Raw genomic sequence first — 13,385 nt, 5'->3', positions numbered from 1 at the left:
GCCGCCCCCACCTCCGCGGAAGCCCAGGTGCCCAGGGGCGGGGCGGGCCAGGGTCCCGCGTGGCGCTGCAAAAAAGCAACAGGGCGCCCCCAGGCCGGCCGGCGAGCGCCGAAACCGTTACCCGAGTGGCTTGGGGCCCCAGCAACTCACCGGCTCGCACCTCAGCCGCCTCCGCGCCGCCGCTCCTCTGCTCCCGCCGCCGCCGCTGCTCTCCCTCAGCCGCAGGCGCCGCTGAGCAGCCCCATCTACAAACTCGGGGCTTGTAGTTGGGTATTAGAAATGCGTCTCTCACTGTCCCCCGCCTTCCCCTCCCTCCGCCCCCTTCGTCGCCACCCACTCCGCCCAGACTCCGGTCGCTACCGCCACCGCGCGCGCGGCCAACCTCCCCTCAGCCACCCTCCTCCTCCTCCTCCTCCTCCCCGCCGCTGCTGCCGCCGCCGGGGCGCGCTCCCTCCCGGCCTCGCGCGTGCGCGGGACGCCGGGGAGCGCGCGCTCGGGCGCGAGGAGGCGCCACCGCCTCCGGGAAGCCGGGCCCCGCCCCTTCGGCCGCGGCGCGGCGGCCAGGTGGAGCCCCCTTTGAGCGCGCGGCCTGCCTACCCGCGCGCGCCCAGTCGCCTAGCCTCGGGCTCGCAGTCCGGGCACAGCCGTCGCCGCGCAGTCTAGCAGGAGGGTTTGTCCCACCCAGTCCACGCTGATCTTCCAGGCCGAAATCGTCGTTGTCATTCAGCATTTACTGTTGGCCAAGATATTCCACCCGGCATGAAAGAGGCCCCTCCCTGCCCTTTCTGAGAGTTTACAGTGAAAGTATCCAGTCAAGGGACACAAAGGAGAAACAAACCTCGAAGAAAAGCCTACGGGAAATCTGCCCCTTCTCCCTTACACACCCCTGACTTTGATGTGTATTTGTCAGGTTCTGCAGCATCATGTCCTTCATGAATTTTCTCCCAAAGGCTCAACAGGAGAGTGTGATTCACACCCTAGGAAATGGACGGACACTAGTTCTTTTCATATTACCAAAGCTCCCATGGAACTCTGGAGCCGGCTTTGCCAGACACTCCCCGGACACAGTTGTTCAGCTCCTCCCAAACATCTGGCCCTCCCAGACCTGGAACGGAGGGGATTCGCCATCCTTTCAGTCCTGGCTCCTCGTGGAGCGTAGTGAATTGTGGACTGTCCGGGTGTGCAGATGACACATTTTGACAGGAGTGCAGATTTAATTTTTCAGTTCAAAGGAAGTGAGCAACGCAGTACAGCAGAGGCTTCTAGCTACAAAACCACAGCAACGCAGTCAAAGCACTTCCGATCCCTATCCCCTTGGACTTTTCTGCGAACCCTCAGCCCAAGGATGGATGCTTTTGGAAAAGCTGTCGTGTTCTTCCTAAAGCTGAAGAAGCTATTAAGTTGTTATTTCAGTGGAACAAAATGTTTACTGCAGCCTTTTCAAACCATGAACTTAGAAAGTGCGAGTAAAACTTCTCATGTGACAATACATCAGGTGGCTTCCTCTATGCATCCTTTCCTGGTTTCTCTTAGGCACCTTTGCACAGCTGCTGCCCAATCCAGGTTTTTCATAAATGTTTATAAAACTAGTGAATGTATCATGGCCCTTTGGATTCAGAGACGGAGTTATGTTAACGTGGCAGGCATGGAAAGGAGGAAGATAATGCCATGGGGATGTGGGTGTTAAGAGGGCCCAGTGCTCAAAGCAGTGAGTTTTGTCTTTAGCTTCAACCAGACATCAAAGATTAATTTGCTTTTCCATGAGGATCATTAATTTTGCAAACTAATACATAGGGGCACTTTTTAGAGTTTTAATTTAGAACCTTCTTTCCTGGAACAGCAAACCTGAGGAAGGGAAATTGAAAGCAATTAAGGAAACCTGAATGTGCGAAAGTGCACAGTATAACTTTGGGCAGATGTTGTGACCCCCTGTAGTCAGGCCAGCTGGATGAAATAACATGGAATGGGTCCAGTAGCCTGTCAAGGTAGAGGCAGTAGGAAAGCATGTGGTTTCTTTTCTCAGGGAATCAGCAGACTTCTCTTCTCAGGTAATTGCTGCCCCAGAATTCCCAATGGCTTTTCCCTGCTTCACCCTACCTCAACTCTGTAAACCTCTCTTCTTCTATTCCCACCTTACCACACCCTCTCCTACCCAGCTAGTGTACTTGCCCTAAGTTGCTCTTGGAGCAGGTCTGGGGTGTGGGTGACATTTCTGGGTGTGTTGCTGATCCCTTATAGTGCATTTTTATTTTCTCAAGGATCTTGTAGAAACAATGTTCCAACGTCCTAGTCCACCACCTCCACTCACGGCAAGTAAGATAAAGTTAGCTTGGGAAGTTTTAGGGTATAAGGGTAGTCTCTACTCCTTAAATCACAACATGCACATGAACTCTACTTACATCTAGAATAAGCCCTGACCAACATCATTGTCTCTGTGTACCAGGGACTCAACATCTAGAAGCAAGAACAAGTATCTATTACTTTCAATTCCAAAACTGTTCTCTAAATAATGACAGCAGCTACTAGAGGCTTATCATTTTAAGTCTCAGCCTCATCCTCAGAATCAGAAAAATGATTTTCCTCCTATAACTATATTCAATCACTCCCTTCCAGGGAGCTCTTGCCAGTGAAGTTTTTCTTTCAGTATCCATATTTTATCAAATGCTATATAGGTTATATTATGAAACATTACGTCTTTATATAAGTAATAGCCCCACCTTATGACATTCTGCCCTTCCTCTAAACTTTAAAGGTGGAACATATCAGAGCAAATGTAAAATGATCTAATGTGAACCCTGGAACTCCTATCACTGCTTGCCAGCTCACCTTGCTGAGAGGTCATCATTTCTAAGACACCACCCATTCATTTCCCATACCTGTTACAAAGCCTTCATTGTAGGAGAGGTGAACATTATGATTGAAAATAATGGTGAATCTTTCATTTTAGTGTCCTTGAGGTTCTTACTTTTCATTTCCTTTAAGGTTACTCTAAAGGAATCAAAATTTTGCCATAGTCTATCTCCTAATCATAATTCAATTTAAAAATCTGTATTTTGATTCTTAATTGGAGAACATCATCATTTGCTTTTATTTTCCTCCTTCAAATATGACCAAAAGGTTTACATGATTGTTTTATTTTCTGACCTGCTTTGCTACAACAAAATGAAGAATTGTGTAATAGTTAAGAACCCCCAAATTTTAGCAAAAGCAAGTCCTATCTGTTCATTTTCCAACTAATCCATCACAATAAGAGCAGAAATGCTCCTGGAGGAAAACTTCATGAAAAATTGCAACTGACATGCATCACAAAGTCCAACCAAATTTTCCTCCAGAATATTTTATTTAGCTTAGCCTCTTTTATCTCTGTACCAAAGCTAGGTCAGACTCCCATTTCCAGACTCCTTGCTACCCTTTCCAATTCTAGCCTCTCTCTTAATTGCTTGCATTTTACCCTACACTCAGAGCAATGTACTCTACACTCAATTTTGGCTGTTTATTGGAATCATCCAAAGAACTTTTTAAACATTGATGCCTGAGTCCCACCCCTAGATCTAATTGGTCTGGAGTGCAGTCAGAGCACCAGGACTTTCCAAACCTCTCCGGGTAATTCTAATATGCAGCCAGACTTAAGAACTGTGGAAATGAATCATCTTCTAGACAACATTTATACCAAGTCTTTTCAGAACACTGGGGTAGCTCCAAATTATCTCAAGTAATCAAATTAAAATACCTAATCCTGTGCTTTAAGACTCTTTGCCAATTGACTAGAATAGTCCCCTTTCAAAACAGCTTAAATTTATCTCCTTCCTAAAGCTTCCCTAGATTAGTCTTACCTGGCTGCCTGAAGATCACTGTTCCCACCTCTCTGAGCATTCCTACTGGTACTGGTTTACAAAACCTTGAACCACAGTTAACTGTGTATATTATTGTTTTAATCTTGCTTTCATAGATATCTGTCAGAGGCTTTTCTTGTAATCTAAATCTCTTCAAAATTCCACCGGGTTGACAGATAATCAAAAATAAACAAAAATATTATTCTTAGCAGAATTTTCTACTCTAAATTAGCTACCTGAAATAACATCCCCAAGCACAATAGCAGTTCATTTTAAAAAATCATTACTATTAAAGCCAATAGTTGTAAGAATTTAAAAGTTTTGGGTTGTTTCTTACAAAAGAAAAACTCTGTGTGTTGGGAGGCATATCCCTACCTATTCTTACCATTATTAATTTAAGCATTGGAATTTGACTTTCACACCTGACATTTTCATTCATGTGCTTATTAATTTACCAGTTTACTGGTGATAAGTGCTAGGAATAAAACAATTAACAATGTCAAATAGCCTTTACCTAATGGTGGATAAATACTAAGCAATTATAATATCACTTGGTAAGTGCTATGCCAGTCATCTTAGTAGGACATAATGGAATTATGGTGGAGCCTGGGGTCTTTGCTTAGTGTTCATGCAGTTCAGTCTCTCTATAGTGTTTGAGGAGGTAAAACCCACTCCCAGTTTTTGAACCTCTCCTTTCCTGATACTATACAAACTCCTCCTACTTCTCTGTTCCATCTCTGACCCTTATCTGGTTGCTTAATCTCCTCCCACTTCTTAAATAAATATGTTTCACTAAGAGTGTAAGAGATTTCTGAAAGTATATATAAAGAAAATAGTCCTGGTTTTTTCAAGAATCTCATGGATTTGCAGGTCAGGGCAATTCACGCTACCTGGGAGGCTAGGCAGGAGGATCGAAAATTTGATATCAACCTGGGCTATTTAGATCCTGGCTCAAAAATATAAAGGTCTGGGGTTGTAATTCAGTGGTAGGTCACCCCTGAATTTAATCCCCAGAACCAGGAAAACCCTTTAAAAAGGAATTTCTTGGAGCCTTGGGGCTCTTGCACCAGTGCTCCCACATCTCTCTCTTCTTTCTTTGGAGGCACGTTTTCAACTCCCTGTTGAGTATCTCTATCAGGATAAGCCAATAACAGCTCAGATTAACATGTCTAAAATCAAATTCACTGCTTCTGGCCATCCTAAGCCTGCCTTCAGTTTTCTCTGGCACTTTCCTTTCTATTACGTCTCTTATTTTCTCCCTAAAAGGCATATATTTAGCCTGCTCCCAGTTCTCTTGAAACTCACTTCCTCAAAGATATGGGAATGGATTTTCTTGTCTATTTCCTCTGGCCCTATAGGATCTCCTTGCTCTCCTTCCTACCTCAAAGCCTCCTTGGCCTAATCTAATCTGCACCTGACTGTAAGAGGCCAGTCATTTTTGTCCCATCTCCTTAACTGCCTATGGTACAGTCATTCTGTGTTTACTGTCCTGAGGTCATTCACAATGACATTCAAGGTTTCCTGTTTGAATATTACAGTGAGCCGTTTCTTGGCACCATTATGTTTCTATCCCTTGGTTTTTTCAGGAATGTCTTTCTTGCTGGTCAAAATCCAAGCTTTTATGTCCATCTTATACCCTACTTTTCCTCCTCACCCAAACAGAGGTAATTGCTCTCATTTGGATTTCTGTAATACTTTGATTACTTCTTACAGCCCTTTTTTATTTTGCTTTGTAATAGCATCAGTTATATTTTGAAATACTTATCTTTATGTTCTTTTCATTGCAACCCAGTTTCCAACCCCCCTCTTGCTTGCAGGTAGGAGTGAGCCCAGGGTGGTGTGTACAAGAAAGTCTGCTGTGCTTGGCACAGTGCTGTACATAGTAGGAGCTCATTTATTGAAACAAAGCTGTTAGCTGATGGACTGCCAAAATTAAAGAAAATTGAGTGAAAAAAATTGTTGTTAATTATAATTGAATGCTTGTTCCTGAATATGTGGGTTGCAGTTGAGAAGCTCTTACTAGGACAATCAGATAAGGTGAGGACCATAGTAAAGCTGCTTGAGGTTATCCTGCTGGCCGACAACATGCATATCTAATTAATCCTTTGGGGTTCTCATTTAAGATTGACTTCTAAACTCATCTCTCCCACTAGTATATATGTGAGTTTTGGGGGTGGGGCACTTCTGCTCAGGTATTAAAAGAAAGGTTTGAAAATTGTATGGAACCAGGTAGTGGCGCAAGCCTATGAACCTGGCAGCTTGGGAGGCTAAGGCAGGAGGAATGCATGTTCAAAGCCAGCTTCAGCAACTTAGCAAAGCCCTAAAACTTAGTGAGACCCTGTCTCAAAATAAAAGATGGAAAGGGCTGGGGATATGGTTCAGTGGTTAAGCATCCCTGGGTTTAAAGCCTGGTATCCTTTCCTCCCAAAATATATGAAAATGGAAATTAAAAAAAAAAAAAACTGCAAATATCTATTGTGCCAGGATACTGTCCTGATCTTACTGGAGGGATAAAGAGGCATAAAGTCCCCGAGAGCAGTTTTTGAAAAACCCTATGACAAGATAAACAAAAGAGTCTCTTAGTAGTGATTAAGCATCAAAACACAGAGTCAAACTGTATAGCTGATAACTCCTCCAGAAGATCAGAGAGAGGTCATAAGGGTAAAACAGTCCTAAAACAGTAAGCATTTAATGCATTTGTGTTTAAAAATAAAATGACTGAAATATGGTCAGAATTCCATCTACAAACAAAGATGGAAGTAGGTGCATATGGGAACACACAGCCAGGGAAAACTGTTTGGCTGTTCAAAATCCAGAAAGTTCATAGCTCATGTTAAAGTGATACTACAGCCTTCATGGTAGAAAGTACAGGGCACTTAGTTCCTTCTTAAAATATCTGCTATGGTAAATATGGAAGACTAGGTCTTTAGGAATCCTGCTTTTATGAAATAAACTAAACTCAGAAAGTCAAGGGTCATGTTTTCTGTATCATATGTGGAAGCTAGAGAGAGAAAAGGAAAAGAAAGATGGGAGGGGGTTGTAAAAACTTAAATAGAGTAGAGGAAAGAAATCAGAGGGAATGAGGAGGGGAGGGAAAAGGGAAAGACTGAGGAATGATATTAGCCAAATTATATTATTATAATCATGTGCATGTACAAATGCATAACAAGAAATTCTACCATTATATATAATTATAATGCGCTAATAAAATATGGGGAAAATTCTGCTTTGGTCATAATAGTGATTAACAACTATCTAATGAGCTCACACCTATGTTTCAGACACTACCATATCTCTTCAGGTAGAGCATCCCATTAAAATCATAATCATCCTTGTTTTATAAACAAGAAAGCAAGTGAAGAGGGGTTAAGTTCACCTGCCCAGGCTCTGGCACTAGGAAGTATGGAAGGCAACCATGGTGCAAAACTCCCGCCTTTCCCTCACTTCATACAGAATGCTTTGTAGCTTTCAGGTCAACTCAACCAGAATGAATTACAGTAAAAGTCATCACAATGAAGGGTTCTCTGTAACATGTTATTTAACTCAGATTCATCACCATGATCTGCAAACTCATTGTACACGTGCATTTTAGCAATGTAGAATTTGTGCAAAGGCTATTTTTGTTCTTGCTATAGTAGAACTATATGATAGACAAGCAAAAATTCTTAACTATTCTTTACAAGAAATAAAAAAGTAAAAGTAGTAAGTAATAAAAATAAATAATACACTGAAAGGAGTTTGTGTGTGTATTTTTTGTTGTTTTGTTTCGGGGGTGCTAGGAATCTAATTCCAGGTATTGCTCATTCCAGGAAAGTGTTCTACCTACTGAGTTATACCCCAGCCCCAAAGGAGTTTTTTGTTTTGTTTTTAAAGAGTATCTTTTACTTGTTTAGTAGGATATGGCAATTATTTAAGGCTCAATACATTCCACTGAAAATTTAAAGTACAGGAATTTGCCAAGTAATACAGGAATAGAGAACATCAATTTAGCCTTACCAAATGTAAATCCACTTTTCTACCAGGAAAAAAAATAGTACTAGAATTAAATGAAATACTCTTAAAACACAACTTATGTAAAATATGTGCAACAGAGCATTGAAAAAACTATTATCTTGCTTTTCCCACCTTGATATCCATTGGCTTCAACTTTGTAGAGAATGCTAGATGCAAATATGCACCATGAGGCCTCCTTCAAGAAAAGACTTGTTGCCCAACCTTGGAGGAGGTGTCAAAGGAAAGCCTTCAGATGTTAGTCCTTATCTTATCATATCATATCAGCTGCAGCTAGCCTGCTGTGATCAAACACATGACCCCAGCTCTTCCTAGGATGGTCCACACTGACTGACTGATGGAGATGGAAGTATAATGGCCCAGTCATGATAGCTCAGTGTGGCAAGTCTGAGAGACCATTTTTGTTCCAGGGTAGCCACTGTGGGTAAACTGAGGCTGTCATTCAGAACTGCATTGCACAATGATTTCTCCCTCTGTCCAAATCTGCTACTGTCCCCTTTCCTTCCACAGAATGATGCAGGGGCACCTAGTAAGCTCCACACCAAAGTATCTCAGAATTGGTCTCAAGAGAACATAGCAGGCAACAAGAAAAAGGACCCCTTCTGATTCATGCATCACACATTATCTCAGTGAGAAAACATAAGCAAGTCATAGATGTTCTTTCAATCGTTTTAAGGGAGATTCATAGTTAACAGGATCTATTGAAGTATATCCATGTGTATATTTGTATAATTCTTTGTCACTGAGGAATACAACTAAGTTAAAGAAACTGTTGATTGAAAAGGAATTGTCTTAGTCCATCTGGGCTGCTATAAGAAAATACCTCAGACTGGGGAGCTTATAAACAACAGAAATTCATTTTCTCACAGAAGTTGAAGTCTTCTTCTAGAAGCCTTGGAACTCCAAGATGGAGGCATAAGCAGATGTAGTGTCTGGTGAGGACTTCGCTTCATAGATGGCACCTTGGTTCTGTGTCCTCACATGGTAGAAGGGACAAAATGCTCCTATTTCACAAGGGCACTAGTCCCATTGGCAAGGGCTCCACCCTTATGTCATAGTTACCTCCTGAGGGCACATCTCTTAATACCATCACCTTGGGAGTTAGGTTTCAACATGAGTTCAGGGAAAATGCATGCATTTAAACTATAGAAAAGAGCTTATAATTTATAATGAACACTTGTCATTTTTATTAACCAATGAGAATTCCCATCTCTCTGCTTGGGGTAATATATCTGTCCTTATTCATTGTATTAGATTCTGACAGGGCTGCTAATCACCATACCCTTCCTATACCCATAAACCATAGGAGTGGTTATGTTACCTAGAACTTCCTGGTTACATAAATTCATGAGATCTTTTTTTAAATTTAAGCTAATTTGAGATGTGTTTCTATCACTGGTCATGAATAGAGTTCTGACTTACAGACAATTGATTTAAGGGAAAAGTTATATATTTATGAGATGTTAAGTTACAAAGTAATCAGTAGGCAATTACATGATCTGGTTAGGTAAATAGTTATGAAGATATTCACATACTATGGATATTTAATATTTATTTGATTCATTCTAATTTTTAAAATTAAGAAATAAAAATTATAATTCACTGTATTCTAATCAAAATATAATTTTTACATGTTGAATAGTATTCAAGGTGTATGAAAGTATATCATTATGTCAATTGATCAGAGATATCATTTTACACCTATCAGAATTAAGTCATTGTGTACAGGTAATATGGTAGAAAAGATTCTGGATTCACTACTTATGAGCTGAGGACTTTAGGTATGGTTTTATAATTTTTAAGGGGGGTACCAGGGATTAAATCCAGGGTCATTTAACCACTAAGCCACATCCCCCTGCCTTTTTAAATTTTTGTATTTTGAGAAGGAGTCTTGCTAAGTTGCCTAGGAACTTGCTAAGTTGCTGAAGCTGGCCTCAAACTTGTTATTCTCCTGCCTCAGCCTCCAGAGTCACTGGGATTACAGGTATGCTTAAACCACACCCAGCAGGCATGTTTTAAATAGACAAGAACCTTCCTTTCCTCATCTCCAAAATGGATATAATAAGCCTACCTGGTAGAATGTTTTAGGGGTTATCAACAAAACCTACAGAATGCTTGATAGAGTTGCTTCTCAGAGATGAATGTGACTGTTGATTATTACTGGGTTCATAATAGTTGTAGAACAGCAAATGGTCATTTGCTAATTACTTTTAGTATATAATGCTCTTATTTAGATTATTTTCCCTCTCAAAGAAGACAATTTTTTCATTTTGTCTATTAGGGTTGAGTATTGATCTAAAAGTTCTAACCAGTGTGATAAGACAAAAAAGGGAAGAGATAAAGTGATATGCTATAAGCATTGGAAAGGATAGTTATTATTTATGGGAAGTGATACATAAGCAATATGGTGTTAATATTGGAAAGGAGAGATAAAGTTATCATTATTTATTGGTAATGAAATTTTCTCTTGTAATGACCCAAGTTAATCAACTAAAATAGCTAATAGAACTAAAGACAAAGATTTGAAAGATTTATTTTCCATATGTGTAATAAGAAGACAGAAAGTTAGGCTGACAAAGAAAATACTCCATTCATAATTGCAACAGAAATGTGCTCTATACCAGAATTTGATACATGAAGACAAAGTAAGTTAATTACACAGTATTAGAGAAAGAATAAGGAGATTAATGAATAATTAATGTATGTATGGAGATTTAGGAATGTAAAAGTTATTATTTCTAATTGGTAGAGAAAGTATGAAAACCTCAATTAATAATGTGAAGATAACTGGCAAAACAGTTTCAAATTATAATCCAAAATATAAATTCTAATTGAATTGAAGATTTATATCCAAAAGATATAATTATAAATAGAATTTAAAAATAACACAATAGGGATAAGTAGCTCAGTGGTAACACGTGTGAGGCACTGGGTTCAATCCTCAGCACCACATAAAAACAAATAAGTAAAATAAAGGTATTGTGTCCATCTACAACTAAAACAAACAATTAAAAAAACAAAACAACATCAGCAACAAAAAAAATCCACACCAAGACAGAAACTACAGCCAAAAGACTAAAAATTGTGATTATATGAAGTCTTAAGGAAAAAAGGCTGTAAATCAAATGATAAATTTAGAAATAAAAATGAAAGCTATGGCTAAGTGTTGAGTAACATAGAAGGAATTCCTTTTAAAAATCAATATAAATATGAATAAATAAATTGGAAAATGACATGTATAAGCTTAGTTAAATCAACATTCTTCAGGATTCACCTTTTACAGTTAATTTATGAAGGTAAGTGAAAGTGTCAATATAATGGGATCTGATTACTCAAATAATTTGAAACAAAGTATCAGTGAACTTTTTGGGGAACAGAGATAATTATACGAGTGATCTTGATTTGCAAAGTATAGAAATTAAAAGTGTTTTAATTAAAGTCTTTTGCATAGTACCTAGCAGGATGCCTTACACAGATGGGTGCTTAATGATGATTATATACACTATAATAACATTCACACAATATGTGAAATATTTTATAATCATGTGGACTTCTTTATGACAGCAAACATGACTGATTAGATCAATATAATTTGCATATCATTATGAACTTGATGTTTTTCATTCTCTTCTTACATCTTAATCATATCTTCATATGCTAAAGGAATATTAGTAGAATTATGGCAATTTTTTAATATTATGCCCTTTATGAGATTCTATAGATAGGAAAAAGTGGGGAAGTCTTTTGAGATGTTGCCATATAACTGATTTGATGACATTTAGCTTTAGAAATATTGTGCTATGATTCTTTAATCCCAACTAGAGTATAGGCTACTTATTGACAAAAGGCTTAGTTTTTATTCCTTTCCTGATACAATCATTTGTACCAGGTAGGTACTTACGAAACTAACCAGTTCAATGAATACATGTGTCAGACAGCATGCAGGAAACTAGGGTACAAAGGTGACTGAGATAGACATGATCCTTGTCCTCATGGAGCTCATAGTTTAAGGGAGACAATGGAAGAAGCAAGTTTATTATATTCAATCCGGGCATCCAACAAGGAAAGATTAGCTGCTATGGGTGTACATGATAGAAACTCCAAGCTCACCTATTTCTACTCAAGCACAAGGCAATTATTTTTGATCCTTAATAAACTATTCAAATTATTTTTGAGTACCAACTATGTTTCAAATACTTTCCTAGATGCTATGTATTTTGAGAAATACATAATTATTTATGAGTGATGAAGCTGTCAAATTGTTTAATGAACTAAATGTTATATAAAATAGTGGTTAAGACTTGATCTTAAAGTCCTACAACCTGGTGGATCCTGGATCTGCCATTAATTTACTGGGTGATAAGTTCCTTAATATTCCTGAGTATCAGGTTTTTTCATCTATGGAAATGGAAATAATGGTGAGCTTACAAAAAAGAATATATATATATATATATATATATATATGTGTGTGTGTGTGTGTGTGTGTGTGTGTGTGTATCTATCTGTCTCACACACACATACACTAACACTACACATAATGCCAGGTACTTGGCAAAGTCTAAATGGTGACAAAATCTCAAAATACAAAAGAGTTATTTATTAATTCATCAAAACACCTATTATTTATTTAGTACTTCGCATGTATTGGCAGAACGATGTTATGGTCAACTATAACATAAGAACAGTCCTTATGTCCCATGAACTTTTCAAGGGCACAAAATACTTGAGACTTACTGTTCCCAAAAAATTAAAAAGAAAAACATGGCAAAATAAAAAATTGTTTCATTAAATCTCTGTTAAAAATACAGTTAATTTTGTATTTCATTATATCTAAAAATTATTCTAAGCTAGGTTTTCTACTTGGGGAGAATTTTGAATCTGCTTAATAAATTGCCTAGAAATCAGAGCCATGTAACAATTATACCAGTTACTTGTACTTAAATATTTTTAAAGCTAGATTATAAAAATCCTTTACAAATATAGCACAAAGTTATATTAATTATGTGATGTGAGTTCATTTTATGATATTCAGTCTAACTTGAGATGTGGCCTTGAGGAGTTAGTGTTAAAATGTTTGGTAGGTATTGGCCATGTAAGGCTATGTAATCCTTGAAATTAACTGTTAGTAAACTCATTCTGGTAGGAAACTGGGCATACAAATAGTTACCACACTACCATGATATAAGGGATGGAACTAATTATGTTTTATATATAAAAGTATAATAGCCACAGAAAAGGAGAAAATTTCAATTACATAAATCATTCATGAAAATTCGTGGAGTTGGAGCTGCTTAAGGTAGGTCTTAAGGAATGAATAACATGAAGTTGTTAGTTGGACAAGGTTGAGGAAAGGGAAGGCTATCTGAGGTATGGATGGGAGATAGAAGCATGGCACAGTTTGGTACATAAGTTCTGGAAGTGTCTAGAAGGGGAGGTACAGAGGATGAAGCAGATGGAGAACAGTGAGTGCAGGGTGTACCTTCTAGAGTAGATTTGTCCTATGAGCAATGGAAAGATCTAATTGCTTTTTTTTTTTTTTTT

At 38.7% G+C, this 13,385-nt stretch overlaps 1 protein-coding gene across 4 annotated transcripts in view; it reads right to left on the bottom strand.

Annotated features, from left to right (window-relative positions):
• Pals2 (protein associated with LIN7 2, MAGUK p55 family member) overlaps nt 1-13,385 on the bottom strand; it is a 162,160-nt gene that overhangs the window by 118,945 nt on the left and 29,830 nt on the right. For 2 of the 4 annotated variants that reach the window (XM_015490133.2, XM_015490136.2), the window contains exon 1: nt 151-286. The exons of 1 other annotated variant lie outside the window; for it this stretch is intronic. The gene's annotated coding sequence lies outside the window, so the exon portion shown is untranslated. Of the gene's footprint in view, nt 1-150; nt 311-13,385 lie in introns of those variants that run through there. One more of the 4 variants, XM_015490139.2, reaches the window with a different exon arrangement.

The sequence above is a fragment of the Marmota marmota genome, unplaced genomic scaffold (assembly GCF_001458135.2).
Source record: "Marmota marmota marmota unplaced genomic scaffold, marMar, whole genome shotgun sequence".
Lineage (NCBI taxonomy): Eukaryota > Metazoa > Chordata > Mammalia > Rodentia > Sciuridae > Marmota > Marmota marmota.
Note: the sequence above shows the minus strand (reverse complement) of the source record. Positions and strands in the feature narration are given on the sequence as shown.